At 36.4% G+C, this 15071-nt stretch overlaps 2 protein-coding genes across 3 annotated transcripts in view; one reads left to right on the top strand and one right to left on the bottom strand.

Annotated features, from left to right (window-relative positions):
- The window catches only part of LOC145979564 (uncharacterized), a 420647-nt gene that overhangs the window by 47381 nt on the left and 358195 nt on the right, over positions 1 to 15071 (bottom strand). The window lies entirely within an intron of this gene.
- Mo25 (calcium binding protein Mo25) overlaps positions 6195 to 15071 on the top strand; it is a 43365-nt gene continuing 34488 nt past the window's right edge. The window contains exons 1-2 of one of the 2 annotated variants that reach the window (XM_083112354.1): positions 6195 to 6466; positions 13638 to 13726. The gene's annotated coding sequence lies outside the window, so the exon portion shown is untranslated. Of the gene's footprint in view, positions 6467 to 6685; positions 7126 to 13637; positions 13727 to 15071 lie in introns of those variants that run through there. The other variant, XM_083112356.1, reaches the window with a different exon arrangement.

Below are 15071 nucleotides of genomic sequence, written 5' to 3'. Positions count from 1 at the left end.
AGGTTTTTGTTACATGTCATACAAACTAAAGGTTAAAAGATTAAAAATCAGTAACTTACGTGTGTGAGCATAAGATTTATCGAACTACGTTTCGAAGGTTATACTACCTCCTTCTTCAGGTTGAAACGATGTTTTCAGACACCTGACATGGTGCCTCGTCGAGAAAGTGATGGTTGAGGATTTAGGTGCCGATCGGTGCTCGGGGTAGGCGAGCCTTCATCAGCCTTGAACGTTCTTTTGTTTTTATGGAGTATTGCACGGTTTTAGTATGTGTATTTAACATTATTTTTTAGAAAGTGTCTTTCCTATACCATTTTAACCTAAATCCTCAACTATCACTTTCTCGACGAGGCACCATGTCGGGTGTCTCAAAACATCATTTCAACCTGAAGAAGGAGGTAGTATAACCTTCGAAACGTAGTTTGATAAATCTCATGCTCACACACATAAGTTACTGATTTTTAATCTTTTAACCTTTAGTTTGTATTTAATTGTGAGCAATCAGCTCAGTACCAGTATGTTACATGTCAGCACATATCTCGAAGCAGGCATAGCTGTTGCTATCTACTCATCTAGCCAGTGTGTAAAAACTGCATGACAATGGTGCTGCCCTCAATTTACACATTGTAACAATATCGCAGAATGAATGAGTTGAAACGTGAATATTTTTAGATATAGGCTGGGAACGTAACAACTTATATGGTACAAGGTATTCTACACCTCTTCACTATACACAGGAAAGATAGAAAATTTTCTTTTTCAAAGAATAGGGTAAGTTTTGTGCAAAATTTATGGGGGGGGGGGGTTATACTGTAAAAGCAAAGGTGTATATTTAGGCCACAGCTTCATCACCAGGTGATGAGAATAGCATATGGAATTGCTATCACAACAGCCCTAAACCTGGCCTGCCTAACCTAACAAATGCATTTAGGAATGTAATACCCCTTCATATCTACATCGCAGGCATTGTATTGGTAAGACTGCAGAATATGGGCTGCTTAGGAGGAACGCGGTTAATAATTTTTTTGGTAACGTTTTGTAGTTAGTAATCGGGAAAAGTAAGTTTTAAGGTGTGAAAAATTTTTTTTCTTTAAAAAAAACAGAAAAACGTGTCCAGGTTGGGTGGTATTGAAATCGTAGCAACGAAGGAAAAGGCATATTCCTGCACAAATCTAGTGAAAGCAAAAAATGCCTATGTTGTTAGGTAGCTAGGTTTAGTTCACTTAGCCTAAATAATAGCGACTGTATTTATGCTAATGAAACCTAACCTAACAGGCCTAACCTAACCTTGTAGGAATTCCTCGTCTGAAATAATGAAAGAAACTGTGCATCTGTGGGTGGAATCCGGAGCAACAAATCAACTCGAATGCCACGAAACGAAGGGTCTCACTTATAGCACAACACTTGAGCACATAAACAATATGGACGCGAACAAATGGAGAAATGCATTGCTTTTAGTAGCACGAAAACCATTTTTCATTGTATTTATGCTATTGGAACCCAACCTAACAGGCCTAGCCTAACCTTGTAAGCATTCCTCGTCTGAAATAATGAAAGAAACTGTGCATCTGTGGATGGAATCCGGAGCAACAAATCAACTCGAATGCAGCGAAATGAAGGGTCTCACTTATCACACAACACTTGAGCACGTAAACAATATGGACGCGAACAAATGGAGAAATGCATTGCTTTTAGTAGCAGGAAAAACGTTTTTTACGCGCAATAATATAATAGTAATCGTAAAAGGAACACCGGAAAATGGAAGTAGAAGGTACGTACTTTCAGGGGATATAAATTTTGTTTGTCTATTTAGAGGAAAAAAGCAGGCCATGTTCTGCAGTGAGACCATTGTATTTACGGAAGAATTTTAATGCTAACAGCCCCATATTTGAGCTTCCTAACCTAACAATGAAAGCATTTAGGTGTGTAATAATTATTCATACCAACGTCAAGTGACATTAGCAGCAGTCCACAAAGGAACACTTTGCAGTATTCTTCCACGTTATTTTATTTGTGCGCGCTGGAAATGTTCACTGCAATAGTGGTACCCTTGTCCCTCTGTACCCCAAAAGAAAGTGAAATATCTTGCATTGTTTATGAAGATTTTGTTGTTTATGAACGTTTTTAGTTGATTTTAGCTCTCGGAAATGTGTTATTGTGAAGTAAAGTACGTTTGTTTCCTTAGCATGTTACTTTACTGTGAAGCAGAGCAGTCCGAAGGCTTCACGCAAGTGAATATAGCACCCAAAACGACTTTCCACAAAAGCAGCTATAATTTTACGTAGTTAGGTTACGATTGTTAGGTTTGGTACTGATAGTCATTTTCGGCGTATTCTTTCGCTATTTTACTGTACATACAAACAATTTTTACCAACAAAAAGTGGCGAAAATACTTAGAAATTTAAGATTTTATCTTACGTGTGCCATTCTATGGTATCAAATATATCCGTTATTTGTGCTTTTCTAAAGCTGGAACCACTTTTACATTACATAAAACATTGAAATCTGTCGATTAAAAAAATTTCGACGTAATTCTCGAGGGGTACAGTGGGTAAACGGTCCCGCGATAGTCAGCCACGCTCGGCAGAACGATAACAAACTCTACATGCTTGATTACGTTACACGTAGAAATAGGAAATAAATTACACGGTACGTAAGTAATTCTGTTGTGTGTATATATATATATATGTATATTAATATGTATGTTCACACACACCACTTTAATTTCACAATAAAAGTAACATACTTTTCGCACTAATCTGAAACTGACTTTGTTTACAATCATGGAGGAAGCAGAATTAATAGTAGGCTATATTTAATTTATTTAATGTTGGGAATGCTGTATTTTCGTCGTAAAAAAGACTACTGTTAAAAAAGTAAATATTAATACACTTACCTCTGTCTTTACAAAGACGATTGTCCCATGAAACGAAGCTCAAACCACGCTACTCATATGTGTTTGGTTTCGTCGGTGCGGAGCGTCGTTCAACTTCTTTGGCGCAGTGGATGATGGGAAGCAACGAGGCAGCTATCGCAAGTAACTTCCCCGAAAGATCCCTGTGTAAGATGTAACGAGCTCCAAAAATGAAAGCAACACGCAACGTTAAAGCAACCACGACAGGGAAACACTGAAGTATGTTATGTAAATGAGACTTCGTAACCTTTCAGAAACATGATTCTGACTTCGTGTGCTGTATGGGTTAGTGGCTGTATGTGCTGATGATTTTGACACGCCCACCTCTTGTGAAACACGGCGTAGAGGTTTGTTTGGAGAACGTTCTAACGCTGCACCAATTTGATTGAGTTTTGCTTCGGTTAGAATCCGTCGTTTTTGGTTAGGTGCTTTAAAATTTAACGATACAGTTTCTCGTAATTTAAGGACAAGATGTCTAACCGTATCTCTATGTGGAGGTGAAACTCCTGGGAATTTCTGTACAAATTGCCTACACACGTCTCGACACGAGTCTGTTTTCATGTAAGTGTCATACTTAATTTTTTTTTGTTCTAACGTGAACCTTGCGGCTGGCATTCCAACCGTCTCACTGACACAACACACACACACACTGCAATAACACAAACAAGTAACTGCAAGTAACCAAGAATAATACTATTGTACACAGTACGAAATTAACACGCTCTTGGTTTAGATCTGCTCGCCACTATATTCACAGCTCTGTCTTCATCTAGTCGCGAAGGAACAATAAACTCGAGCTCGGAGATTTCGGATTGCAAGGAAGCTCACGAAAACCATTGACTTTTAACGGTTTCGTCTGCAGCGTAATCTTGATACGGTGTTGCACATTCGAAACTTCTAAACGATCCCCATCGACACAAAACTCTTTCAAGGATATAAACTTAAGCAGGACGTTACTGGTCAAAATTATGATTAAAATGTTTTATTATCTGTGGTTCTTAACATCGTTTCACAAGCGTATTTATTTGTGTATATAAGGGCAGAATTTGGATGAATTACAGAATAACTTTTCCGTGTTATAACACAGGTTAGTACTCGTCTTTTGCAATATTTATATAAATGTCTGCGTATGTCCATAAAAATAAGCGGGCATTACAGGCTGCAAATGTCGGCATCTCCGCCAGCGCCGCCCGTCACGCTTCACCCGATATCTCGGCTGAAGATCGAAATGAACGCACGGTACAACATGGAAGAATGTAATATATACACTGCACTCAGTGGCGTGCCCAAGGGGGATGGGGGTTGGTCGAGGTTATAACCCCCTATCGCCCCGTATTCCTAAAAAAAGGAATGTCAAAAGTAGGAAAATATGACAAAATGAGGGCTGGCAGTGATATGCGTCTACGCGTAAACAACGATCGTCTACATTCTACGTGTAGACAATGTAGACTATGTAAATTATGTAATCTACGTAATCAACGTAGACAACATGGCGCTCGGCGTTCTCCGTTCAAGGCACGCGCATCTTTCTAGAAGCAGCAACCAGCATCAGCAGATGGACGGACATACAGAGCGTGAAGTATTCCACTATCCAGAAATAAAGTGTTTTAAGTATTTATTTACGTTCAACCAATTCACTACGTATTAATTGAACTGCAAAATAAACTTGTCGCGACATACCAAAAAGAAAATGCGATGTCCGTAGAATAACAAGATTTGTTTTACTTCCATTTCCATTATTTCACACGTGGAAAAATCTGCTTTAGAGGCACATGCACTTTCCTATACAGTAATAAGACACAAAAATATTTTCCCCTTTTGTCAGTGTAAAAAATAATGTCAGTTTTCACTATGGCTGTCATTGTTTTTCTTCCTGTAGTCCCTTTTCCCCTCGTTAGTGAAAATTCGATAACTTTGATTACGTCGGATGGTCTTAAGTTGGTTATAGGCCCAGACCACAGACTATCGACATGTTTGAAGAAAAAAATACTTTCTGTTTCAAAGGCCACTGGCATTTCTTTCTTCCCTGTTGTTTGCATTGTCTACAGTAGACTATGTAAACTATAAGTCAATTAAATCTTCGTGTAGATTACGCGTAGACAACGCATGTAGACGTAAACTTATAGTCTACGGCACATCACTCGCTATTCACCGGATGTTTACATTTCTGTGCTTCTTTGGCGAGGGCGGGGACTACACTTCCGGTTTTGAAAAGAATAACATTGAATTCAAAGGTGTTAAGGTAGTGTCTTCGGAAAAGGCGACAATATTTGTGTGGCTTTTGGTTTCAACATGAGATAGGGAACAAACAATTGTTCTCAGGTACAGGGCCGCATTTACGCGCAGGCTAACTAGGCTGAAGCCTATGGGCCCGCACCACAAAAAATAAAAAAAAAAAACTGTTTTCAAATTTTAATTTTGAATAGACTAAAATAAAAAAAATGTATTTGTTTTAATATATGGTGCGGGCCCTCTTATAATCATAAAAGACGTCGAAGAGGTTAATGTATAAACTCCTCCTATAAAAAAAACGTCAAACATTGTTTTATTAATATCCAGGTTACTCTAAGAATGTACCTAGTCTTACCATAAATACTGCCACAAAGTTTTAAGTAAATTGATACAAAATGCTGAGAGATATTGTAATATCCTAATAACATTACTGAAATGGATGCATGACAAATCAAAATCACAAATCAATATTCAAAATGGCCACCCTTAGCACGCACACATTCCGTAAGTCTTTGTGGCCACGCATCAATTGAATTACGCAACACATCGACTGGAAAATGAGCACCTGCCTTCAAAAGAGACCGCTTTAAACTTTCAATATTGGGATGTCTCTTCTTGCAAGCCATCTCCTGAAGCTTGGACCACAATTTGTAGTCCAAAGGGTATAGGTCCGGACTTGCAGAAGGCCAACCCGAAGTGCCATGACTCATCCCCATCTTCGCAAATTAGCCAAAAGTGGCACAAGAAGCGAAGTAAAATAAAGCAAATCAATAATAATGTTATAATAACATTATTAGTATTAACATTATTATTATTATTGGTATGTTTATCCTGTTACTAGCCCCCCCCCCAGACAAAAATTCGTGGTTGCGCCTCTGCTGCACTCATGAGAATTGTACACTAGTAGTGTTATGCATTGTCTGAATTGAATACTCTTTCCAATTTTCCATACAGACAGAAAACAGAAAAGGGAGCAGTTCAACAGCTGAAGTATTAAATGCTAAGATGGTGTGAATCTAGGCTTTTCCGATCTGTACCTGACCCAGACGTTAATGGCCGTATCTGGCAGCGCCTGATAACAAGCAACAAGGCAACAGGAACAGAGGAAGCATAGATTGATTGGGAGCGAGAGCTTGGAAAGTGTAAATAATTTTAAACAAATACATTTGAGAAAAATATGTTTTAGATGCAATAATTGGGAAATGATATGATATAAGTTGAACAAGCATAGACTTTTAACTGAAAGATAATATTTGTAGCGAAATATTTATCAATGTGAAAGACGAAGGCGTAGGAGGAAGGCTCCATTGAATAACTTGGGTAAGTTGTTAAAAAGGTATAATCTTACGCATATCTTTGTCAGTTTTTGTAATAAGTAATCTTAATGTTTCATGACTGCATGAGTATGTGTGCAGCTTTATTTTTCTCTTCTCCTCAGCAATGCAGCAGTGTCTGCTTTGAATGATATGCCATGGAAGACCTTGAAGGAAAGGTTTCGCTTGTTGATTACTAGTGAGTCAAAGTCAACGTAATAGGATTTCTTCGTGATGTGAAATAATAATTGACTTCGCTTGCGCACAGGGACGGTTCACTCTCACAAGTCCAATGTCGTTCATTGAAAACCCTTTTGGTTTAGAAAGTATTGGTTGAAGAAACATAACACGTTGAGAGACCCACCTTGAAAACTTCTAACATCGGCGATCCCAACGTATCTTGAAATTTCCTTCTGAATGAACTGTTCAACGTACTAAAGTGTAGCAAAATATATGTGGTAGCAATTGACACACCATAGAATAATTACAGTCATTACCTTTTAAGTAGGAAAGAATTCACTACATCAATTTGAAAAATCAACAAGTGTGTTTTGGACATTCTGATTTTGTTTTCTGCAAGGATTTGTTCTGTTTAAGTGCAGTTGTTAATAGAAGTGATAAGAGAAGGAAACAAATAGTTTGTCGCTGTCGTCATTAGACCTTAAGGTAAGCTTTTCTTCTATTGGCCACAAAATATTCATCGCAAGAATCACTTAAAATTTGATTAGTAGGGAAGGGGGTGTTTTTATGTAACCTGATCTTAAATATGTTCTGTGGAATGAAGGAAGCTTCGAATTAATGAAGAGGAAAATTGAAATTTACATGTTGACATAAGTACTATCCTATACTTCTAAGATGTTCATCTAAAAGATATCACAAATCTATTTCTATCCCTTCACAGAAATTGAACTCCTCGCTGATGTAAATAATTGTTTCAATACTCTGCTCAACTAGTGGAACACTTCTTTAGAATGCAAATTTAACCGCCTGTGAAGTACAGTCAACTGAAAACTTGCTATCATCCGTTCTCATGATTTTGGAACTTTTAGACAAGAAATGCATCTAATCAAAATACTATCACGTACCATATGCAAGAGGGAAATAGGAATAATTCTATGAACTTCTGTGGCAGGAAATTAATCTGGGGCTTAAACTTGTTTCTTGAGAAATTTTGCTTTCCATATATGGGAAAATGGATGCAGGCATGTACGTACAATCATCTCTCGAGCAAAGGCCAAAGTTCAGACGAACATGAAATATAAATAAGAATGTAAGATGATGGAAAGTTAGTACACTACAAATCAGATGAACTCTCCATCATGATACCACTCTGCGAGTGCAACATTAGTTTTTTTAGAGATGGGTTGTGTCCCCATAACATGGAAAATTGTAAAGCTTTTCACATATCAATGCTGCTAAGACATGTATGTTTATTACTTGTTAACTGGTTTTTTAGATAATATTATTTATGCAACAAAGTGAGTAGAACAGTGTAACCTTTATTTTTTTGTTTATTTAGAAAGTATGCATTCAGTTTGACCTGTCCACAATTTAAAATGCATGGTACTACTTCCGTATAGTGTAAACATCTAGAAATAATTTCTTTCACACTTTTTTACATTGCTAACGTACAATTCTACATTGCGGAACATTTCTTGGTAAGAATTTACAATATAGAGAAAGTCTCCAATTTCGTTAATTTTCGGTATACTAACTAATTTTGGCCTCCTAATCACGAATCTGTTGTAAAAACACCGGGGGTCACGTCTGGAAATTGTACATTTTGATGAAAAATTGTTTGTTAGTGCAAAAAACCATTCACGGGTAGCTGCACAAACAATTGACTTTAGCCCCAAAAATCATCCACGGGTAGCCCCACAAACCATCTTCGGGTAGCCCCAAAAACCATCCACGGGTAGCCTCACGAACCATTCACACGAGGTTAGGTTAGCCCTGTTAGGTTAGGTTCCATTAGCACTCATTTCACCCCTAAATTCATCGAAAGAATAGGGATCGTACTAGAATTGAACATCATAAATCATTTTCTTGTAAAACAACGGCGTGGTTGGACACAATGACAGGAGATTACATTTTTGTTCGTAAAACTACGCATATACACCTATATATATATATATAAAAATTCAATCGACTTTTTTTCAAATTTTCAGACGTGACCCCCGTTTTTTTTTTTCAACAGATTCGTCATTAGGAGGTCAAAATTAGTTAGTATACCGAAAATTAACAAAATTGGAGTCTTTCTCTATATTGTAAATTCGCTCCCATTTCTTTAGGTGTAATAATGAATTTCTAACGAAAATAATAGTATTTTGTCGATTTGTAGTGTGTATGCAGTGTTTCCAACCTTCTTCACCGAAAAATACCTAATTTCGTGGCCAGATTTGAATTTATGCTAATACCTCGTTAGCCTCACAAACCATTGGCGGTAACCCCACAAAACATCAATGTTAGCCCCACAAACCATCGATGTTAGCCCCACGAACCATTGTTGTTAGCCCCACAAACCATTGGCATTAGCCCCACAAACCATTTCCGGTATGGTTCGGTTAGGTTAGGCAAACATAGTTTGAATTTTTGAAAAATAAAAAACCTTGCAACAAAAAGGCATTTTTGGTAACATTGACAGGGGGTTACGTCATGAAACTCATGGACCATGCTTGACGTATGGAAGCAACAGGAATTTCATGTCGGAGAGATATTTTTATAGAAAAAAAAGATTTCACGCAAAAAAATAGTACACGGCAAAATAAAACACATTGAGGAACTTCAACGATGATGCAGAAAGTAATTTTCGTAAGTAGTTTCTTCTGTAAAAATGAAGAAATCAGTTTCCACTATATGGAAGTGTTACCAAATGCATTAACCATTTTAAATTGTGGTGGGACTTTCTCCAAAAATGCAAGTATTTTAAGAATTAATGTTCTATTACTCTAAGTCATGGGAGGAGAGAGTTTTGACATTTCATAAGTATAATTACACAATCATTATCTTCACATGAGATAGCTTAAAATTTATCATTACCATTGTCACCAGGTGACATTTGTTTGTGTAGGGAGCTCTTAGTTTCATTAAGAGCTGTAATATATATATTAAAACAAAGTTTAGCTAATAGCTAAATAAATGCAGATTTTCTTTCAAAAGCAGAGGTATGCCCTTTAACATTAGTGGGTATGTATTACTGTAGGTGTGTTTATTGGTAGTAGGTATGTAATTTTAATTTCTACTAGGATTTCGGCAAATATGGAGTTTAGCTGATACCAGTAATTTGGGTAACAGTTCCGTATATCGGAAACACATTTCTTCATTTTTACAGAAGAAACTACTTACGGAAATGAGTTTCTGCAAGCTTTCCAACGTTTGTTGAGGTATTTTCTTTCATCGTGGAATCTATTTGACCAGGAAAATATGTATTTCTCAAGAGAAATCTGCGTGAACTGCATGCTGCGTACGTTTGATGATGTAAGCCCCTATCAGTGTTAACCCCTTTTTTTCCCCCAGTATGCTTGCCTAACCTAACCTTATCGGAAATGGTTCGTTGGACTATCCATGAATGGTATAATTACAAATGTTAAATAAGAACATGGTTCATTAACCTTCTTGATTAATGTATGTAACTAGGTGACTGAAACTACGTATTTAGACATTCATTTTACAAAACTAGGGCATTCTATAGGTTTATGTCCATAAGCATTATTAAAAATGGCAGAATTTACCACTAAATTACAGGCTATTTGTAGATATGGTAATGGGTATCACCTTTACACTTACGCTTACCCAGGGTAGGTAACAGTTGGGCTGAAAAGTTTGTAGGCTGACTCATAGATGGCGTTACTAGAATTAAATCCATGTGATTTTTACTTAGTACTAACCTTCAAAAGATACGTGTATAAATTTCACAGCTGCCGGATAATTAGTTCATGAGATATAGCATTATGAGTGAAGCAGCTTTTGTCATTGTGAAAAAATGGATAAAAAAGAATTTCGTGTGTTAATAAAGCATTGCTTTTTGGCGAAAAAAAAAGTACTGTTGAAGCCAAGGCTTGGCTTGATAAACATTATTCGGACTCTGCACCAGGAAAATCAACCGTTGAGAAGTGGTTTGCTAAATTTAAACGAGGCGAAATGAGCATCGGAGACGATGCACGCAGTGGACACCCCAAAGAGGCTGTTACCAACGAAAACATCAAAAAAGTCCACAAAATAATTTTAAATGATCGTAAAGTGAAGTTGATCGAGATAGCTGAGACTTTAAAAATATCAAAGGAACGTGTTGGACATATTGTGCATGAATATTTGAACATGCGAAAGCTGTGTGCAAAATGGGTGCCGCGCGTGCTCACAATCGATCAAAAGCAACAACGTTTTGATGATTCGGAGCAATGTTTAGCGATATTCAACCGTAATAAAATTGCTTCCCCATCCACCATATTCTCCAGATCTGGCCCCCAGTGAGTTTTTCCTGTTTGCAGACCTTAAAAGAATGCTCGCTGGAAAGAAATTTATCACTGATGAAGAGGTAATCGCCGAAACTGAGGCCTATTTTGAGGCTAAAGAGAAATCGTACTATAAAAATGGCATCGAAAAATTGTATGACCGCTATAATCGTTGTATCGCCCTCGAAGGCAACTATATTGAATAATAAAATCGAATTTTGTCAAAAAAATATTTTTTACTATGTTAGCCTACGAACTTTTCAGCCCAACTGTTAGGCTTATACAGGATGCCTGGTAGCCATGTTTCTTGAATATTCAAATTCAGTACTAAAGAATATTTTGAATTTGCTTATGGAAATTTCCATTACCTTTTTTTTATTAACTAGTACAGCATGAGTTTTATTGTAGTGTTTGTGTTTTTCCTGTATCATTAAATCACAATAATAAACATGCCATTATGAATTTTTTCACCGTTGCTAGCCTAATTTTTAAATTTGCGGCGATATGGTAGAGTTTGGCATGTATTAGAATGCATTGTATAGTTATTTATGCTGTTACCAGTTGAGCCTTCGTTAAGAAGGCGGCTCTACGAAAGAATTAATAATTTCAACCCAATCTTACATTAATTAATAGAATGTTTTAAGATCACATTTCAAAATATGTTCCTTTATCTTAATTTGATTCATGGCTTTGTTAGCCTGTATTTAAAAAGAAAGAAATGCTTGTTCCTGAGAAAAAGTGGGTGACATCAATAGACTCTTGATCAATCTGTTCCATAATTCTCTGAATGTTACTGAAAATGGTTCTTTATTAACATGCAATGTTGATTGGACAAAATTATCCATTGTCTAGTGCAGTGATCCCCAACCGGATCGGTCTAGGGGAATTATTGTCATGCCCAACAGGTGGTGACACTGATCAATGCACTCATTCTGAACTACATTCTATTCTGATGTTTGTTCCTTATATTATCTTTCAATAAATGAATAACATTAGTACTGGAGCAGGTATTTATTTGACAATAAAATTAACTTGCTCCTTGTAACGTATTCTACATCGATTTAATATTAAAAATGAAGAAAAATCCAAGTTTTTTAATCTCATTCCCAAGGGTGCTGTGAATGCAAAGAGGTTGGGAATGCCTGGTTTTATGCCTTGTTCACCTGAAGATGAGAGAAGAGGTGCTCTCAAAATGTAGTGTTAGAATTAGTATAGGTAAAAGAGCTAGACAAATGATAATGTTCAATTAACATTGCATGGTAATCTATCCAATCCCCAGAGGGATACAAAACTGAAAATAATTAAGGCACCTTTTTCTCAGGAGCCATTTTCTTTTCAATCACAAGCTAAGCTAATGAATGCAACTAAGATAGGCTATGCAATGTGATCTTAATACATTTAATTTATGAAAAGTAATTAATTCTTGCCCTGTAGTGCTCTTTGTAAAGAAGGCTTAACTGGTCACAGCATGACTGACTATGCAATACATGTAATATATGGCTGACTCTGCCATGTTGCTTCGGCTAGCAACAGTGCAAAAATGTATAATGTCATGTTTATTATTTAGATTTAATGGTAAACTTGATAGAAAACACACAAATATACTGTACTCGTTATTGAACAAAATAATGGCATTTCCATTAGAAAAATCAAAATATTAAAAGAAAAAAATTAGAACTGAATTTAAAAATTCAGGCACAGGTGAAAATTGAATATACTAGTATTTTATTTGTAAGTATTTCATTGGGAGGCTATGTTTTTCTTATTTTATTTGAGGTTTGTTTTTGTTAATATTATTGCAATAATACTTTATATACAGAGTGTCCGTAAAATAATGGTGGGGTTTTAACCAGTCATAGTTTTGGAACAAAGCATGGTAGAAAGATGAACGATACGTCAAAGCAAAGAGAAACTCTCCAAGTTTATGTATGGGAAAGCTTACATGCTGGCACCGCCAGGCACAAGGGGTAACGCGTGCGCTTTGTGTTTCAAGGACACGCAAGCTGCATGAGCTCATTAGTCATCATGTTTGCGGTGCAGAGGAAGGTTCAATGTGTGTTGTGGCTTAGAATAACGGGGACCATCTTTCTGGATATGTTACAAGGGTATGCAGTGCCCCAAATACTGGAGAATTCCATTTTCCAGTTAGATGGTGCTCCTCCACATTTTGCCACAATCGTGCGGGATTTTCTTAACGAAACATTTCCTCAGCGATGGGTCGGACGAGGAGGGTGGATTGCCTGGCCCCCACAGTCTCCAGACCTTACACCCATGGAGTTTAATTTGTGGGGTTATGTCGAAACAAGTGTTTTCCTGTCAAGTTCGAAATCTGGACCATTTAAAAGCAAGGATCACTGAAGCTGTTTCGTCTGTTTCGGATGTTCTCTTCCGTGTATGGGAAGAGGCTGAATATCTTATTGATGTCTGCAGTGCAACTAAGGGTTCACACATCGAAGTCTACTGAACAGGTAATCAACTTGGAGAGTTTCTCTTTTCTTTGACGTATTGTTCATCTTTCTACCATGCTTTGTTCCAAAACTATGACTGTTTAAAACCATTATTTTACGGACACACTATGTGTGTATAATTATACTGGATGCCCTGTATTTTTCTACCCCTGTCTATCCTTAAATACAACATTTTCATTCTTATATGATATTTGTATTGTAAATGCAAGTGCAGGGTTAGTAGTTTCATTGAAAATCATGATTTATTTTTGTATTTCAGACATTGTCGGTTTTACCTGGCCCACTCATAAATTCCTTGAAAAGTTGGTTGCCAAGTTATGTGCATATCAGAACATTGTGAAGTTTTAGGTAAGTTTTCAATATTACTGGGAGTGAACCGATTCCAATACTAGATGATTGTTAGATTCAGTATTTTGAAAAGTTCTTTAAGTTCCAGTTATTTTGCTGAAAAATGTAACTCCGTTACTGTACTCTAGATAATTCATAACTTATAGAATGGGTTGCAATCAAATGTGCTGTAGTTTCTTTTTCCATCCAGATTTTCTTTAACCATCGAAGGCTAACACTAATTTTCAATTATTTAAAATAAACCTTCTGCATTTTAAAATTTGAAAATATAGAGGTAAGACAATTCACAATGAAATGTTACATGAACAAAACAATTACCTGTAACAAATGTATATACATTAAAATTTGACTTCCACTTTTTTTTAGCAAACCATAATTTTGTTCATTGTTAAAACATACCTATTGGGGGAATGCTAAAGAAACATGGTGCTGATTACATCACCTCCACTGTGGCCAAGATGGAGAATGTGTGGGCCCCTACCTCCACTTCCCATATGCATCTTCATTGCATGGTGTAATGCACAAGGGATAGCTTTTTTTTATGGTTGAAATCTGCAAGAAAGTAACTGTTAATTTTGTTACTTACTCAAAAAAGGTCACGAGTTACTGTTACCATTTCCAAACTCTTGATTAGTTCAGATGTTAGTAGGTTAGTGCTATGGAGATGTTATCATTTGAAACTATATTGGTATGATAAAATAATTATTACTTTTTTAGCCAGATCTGTACAAAGTTTGTGCTTCAAAGTAAGAATTCATTAGTAACATGTTGATTAGGTAAAGAATGTTTGAAGATATTAGAATATTAACAAATTTCGACAATATACTTCAGTTCGTTATCATTAGTAATAATTTTGAATGTGTGCGTGTGTTTAAACTAGAGTTTCAAGAAAGCTGACTTAAGAGTTTACAGGTTTGTAATGGCATATTTGACAAGTAGCTAAAAAAATTTACATGATGTAACAGGCAAGAGACAGATATTGGTCAATCCCAGTGCACACATAGTGGTTCAGATACAATTTTAACCCTGGCTTATCGAGGGGGGGGGGGGGTCTTGCAAGCTCACAGCCTTTTTTTTTTTAGATTTTTCAACTGTTTGAAAATAATTTACATTGTTTTCTAGGATGTTCCGAATATTTCTGTATTACTTTCGTTCATAAAAACATAAATATAATGTAATTAGGAGGCCAAATGCACTTGGTGGACATATCAGGTGCCATCTTTGAATGCATCTCGTTTGAGACACTTATGCCAGTCACAGTGTACAATTGGTTGATAATGATGGTAATTATTGTAATTATTATATTTAATAAACAACTGCACTTCTACAAACGAAAAAGCATTAA

Source organism: Lepisma saccharinum, chromosome 26 (assembly GCF_977018435.1).
Source record: "Lepisma saccharinum chromosome 26, izLepSacc3.1, whole genome shotgun sequence".
Classification (NCBI taxonomy): domain Eukaryota; kingdom Metazoa; phylum Arthropoda; class Insecta; order Zygentoma; family Lepismatidae; genus Lepisma; species Lepisma saccharinum.
This window is presented reverse-complemented; position numbering and strand designations above follow the sequence as displayed.